Here is a 3,813-nt window from a genome sequence, read left to right as displayed (position 1 = left end):
GGGGGCCAGGGCGTCATGCCCGCCAAGACACCACTGACGCTGTCAGCAAGCCCAAACCCCCAAAGTTACAAGTGCCACAACTCTCTGCAGTATAAATTCTAACGCATTCACCGGTCGCTCAGTAAGCTCAGCTACGTGCGGCTCTCACAGGTGGGTGAAGATCACAGGCTTTTTTTGCTCTTGAGGGTGTTGCCAGAACAGAGAGTGTGGAGAGCAGCACATGAGGTGAACCCCAGGAAGACATGGGAGCATACCACAGGGAGACCCCAAACAGACATATCAGATGTGAGGGGAGGGGAAGAAGGAAGAAGAAATGGGACCAGGCGATCAGGTAGCACCTTGCAGGTCACAAAGCACAGTGGCAGATGGTTTCGCTTGCGAGGATCAGGAAGCCCACAACATGGAAGAGAAGACTGAGGCCCGTGAGGCCAGACAACTCGTCCCGGGAATCTGCGAAGAGCCGCCACTTCATCTGGATTGGCAAGGTGTTTTGTTGTTTTTTTTTTTAATTTCGATTGGGTTTTGAAGAGCTGAGTCCTAGAAGGTAGAAACTTGGCCCACAGTTAACAGATAATTTTGAGGGCCTCTGAAAGCAGCAGAAAAGAAAAGGCACGAGGCCTGAGATCTGCAGATGGAGAGCTGTGTGCCCCTGGAGACCCACGCGACCCCCTTACGGCTCGGAGCTGTCATGAGGGCGCGCTGGGAAACCACAAGCTGGAGCCAGTAAGCAGATGCGGAGGGCCGCTGTTCCTCTGCACAGGCCACGTGCCAGGCCGTGTAAATAGTGGACACTCAAATTCCTGTGGAAGGGAGGGAGGGAGGGAGGAAGGAATGGAGGAAGGAACGGAGGAAGGAAGGAAGGGAACGGAAAGAAGGAATTTAGGGAATTTATCTTCTTGAACTTTGCTTTCTTGAGACAAAACTTGGCACATCTGGCTGCCTCATCCTGTAGGCAACTGCCTGGCTCTACAGTACGGGTCCCAACCCCTGGGCCATGAACTGGTCCTGGTCTGTGTCCTGTTAGGAACTGGGCCTCACAACAGGAGGTGAGTGGTGGGTGAGTGAGCGAAGCTTCATCTGTATTTGCAGCCGCTCCCCAGCACTGGCATCACCGCCTCAGCTCCACCTCAGATCATCAGGCAGTAGATTCTCATAGAAGCACTGGTCCCAGCTGCCAAAAAGGTTGAGGACAGCTGCCCTTGAAGGCGCTGTGACAGGTGACTGTTGCACAATGATGTCACAGTTTCCCCAGGGCACCATTCAGCTATATGCCAGGCTTCCCACTGACTGTCATTCAAATGTGGGGCCAGTGTCCATAAGCACTGGACTGTAGAGAAGACCCGCTGTGCAGTCACCAGAAGCCACCACAGGTCCACTAACCCTTCCCTAAACCCTCTGGAGCCTGATAGTCTTCTGAATTCAGGTCCTGACCTCAGAACAGAAGCATGGAGCATATTCCAAATATTACCCAAAACCCCCGAGGGTCTGGGCAGCACCCGTAGTCACACTTGAAAACACCTCTACGGAAAAGCAGAATAACATTCATACGAAAAGAAATAAATGTAAACCGTTAAAAGCCATGTGTTTCAATTCCGATGAGGCCACCCCACCCCCGCCACCGCCACCACCACCACCAAATGCTTCAGGTCAGGCCGAGTCTAACAAACGAGTTACCAAGAAACATTCGGTGTTCGGAGCCTTCTGGATTTTGAATCCCGGATAAGGGATTGTGGGTCTGCCTCCCCCAGGCCTCCCCCAGGGCTGTTGGGTCCCAGGGCGTCTGAGATAAGCCCCACGCGAGGGATGGACACGTTGTGTTTCAGCCCCTACTTCGGAGGGAATGGGACCTCACGAGGAAGGGCGTGCGACTGCACAGTCAGCAGTTTCTCTAGGACGCGGCATGTTGTGATCCGAGAACAAGAATTAAAGAAACAGAAAACAGAAAGGCACTTTACCCAGGACGTGGCCCTGAAGAAGGCACGTGGCTGGCGAACGTGACACTTAAACAGACATGGAAACTTAACAGTGTTAAGAAAATGCTATGGAATCCTGTAAATAATCTTGTCGTGACTTGTGTTTTATATGTCCGTATTTTTGAATGTCAGGTTTTTTTAAAAGCAGGGTGGATCTATAAATACTTTTCAAAGTCCAGGTAAAAACAACAAAATTTGCGGAACAAAAGACGTGATTATCTATACCATATTTTCTTTTTAAATAAAGTGCTCTTATAAAGGTAGATTGCCAGATCGGTGTGGATACTAACATGAAGACGACAAACAGACAAACAGAAGGCAGTGTGCGGCCACGCCACCCTGAACGAGCCTGGTCCCGTCTGACCTCGGAAGCTAAGCAGGGTCGGGCCTGGTTAGTTCTTGGATGGGAGACCACCTAGGAAGACCAGGTGCTGTAGGCGTAAAAAATAAAAAATAAAAAAATAAGGGATTGTAAACTGACAAGATCCTTGTAATCTGTGAGGTCAACCAAGGGTTGCCTTGCCTAAAAAAAAAAAAAGAAAGGTAACATGGCAGAGTTCAAAGAGCCCGAATTCCATCCAACCAAGGGTCGCCTCGCCTAAAAAAAAAAAAAGGTAACATGGCAGAGTTCAAAGCAGGAGACCTGGGTTTGAGACCCGTCACTTACTAAACTGTGTGGCCTTGGTGAAAATGCCACACAGTTTATAAATGCCACACAGTCTACGTGATCATCCGTAAATTGAACGTGATGAAATAGCACTTTACTTACCTTAGAGTTTGGTTGTGAGAAGTGAGAAACAGATCTGAAGGTGCTTTTAAAACTATAAAACACGAGAGTGGAGATTGGTTTACATTGGGGTTATGTATTAAGGTCAGTAAATGAAATGAAAATATTGCCTCTAAATTACTCATGACAAATATCTTTGTCCACAGCACACGTGGCTTTTGTAAGCTGAACCTTCTCTCAATAAATCCCTCCAGTGTCGGAACAGATTATGGCACTGGCCTGCGTTTAGAGGCATGTCGAACAAAAAATATATGTGGGTAAATGAACAAAATAAAATTGTATTAATATATATTGTTTTCTGCAAAGTATGTATGCATAATCCATTCTATAATAGTGAAGGGGCTTTGCTACATGTGACAGTGAGTTATTTCACGGCAGCAAACAATCAATAAGTGTCTGGGTGACACTGAAAAGCTTGTCTGCGTCAGGAAGTTCTTCCGTGGCCTTCCATGATGATTTAAAGAACAGCAGGGCCCTTTGGACAATTTTGGTGTTTGATTTTTAATTCGACGAGCATCTATGGAACGCGCTGTATGCCAGGCACCGTGCAGCGCGATGGAGGAACGCGACGCACGATGACAGAGCAGGGTCCCTACCCTCAAGGGACTTACTAGCTGGCGGTGGACACGAAGGCCGAGCAGCTAACAGAATGCAAGGCGGAATGAACCCAGCACTCACAGAGGTGTGTGCATCGTAATTTGGAAATGCGGAGGAAAGATTGTAACCCCGATATGGGGGAAGACTTCTGGATGCCGCGTCCCCAGGATGAACTGTGTTCCATACGGGGACAGGAGGAGATAGGGATCGATTAGACATCGCTACAGAGCCACAGAAATTCTCGACATACTGGAGGAACACGCACGCAGTAGAGGGGAGGATGTGCTAAGACCCCAGATCTGACCTTCTCTCTCCGCGAGCGAGGACTCCGAGAACGGAAGCTTCCTCCTTGGCATCAGGAACTAGAACAGACCAACGCAGTTGCAACCGTCCAAACATAAAGGCGACGCTGACTACTAAACAGTAACATCTCCACTACAGATGACACTGCCGGAC

General features: G+C 48.9%; 1 pseudogene; it reads left to right on the top strand.

The window, feature by feature from the left end:
- Positions 1 to 2,294: 2,294 nt before the first annotated feature.
- Positions 2,295 to 2,413, top strand: LOC112473762 (annotated as a pseudogene).
- Positions 2,414 to 3,813: the final 1,400 nt, after the last annotated feature.

The sequence above is a fragment of the Pteropus alecto genome, unplaced genomic scaffold (genome assembly GCF_000325575.1).
Source record: "Pteropus alecto unplaced genomic scaffold, ASM32557v1 scaffold8, whole genome shotgun sequence".
Taxonomy (NCBI): domain Eukaryota; kingdom Metazoa; phylum Chordata; class Mammalia; order Chiroptera; family Pteropodidae; genus Pteropus; species Pteropus alecto.
This window is presented reverse-complemented; position numbering and strand designations above follow the sequence as displayed.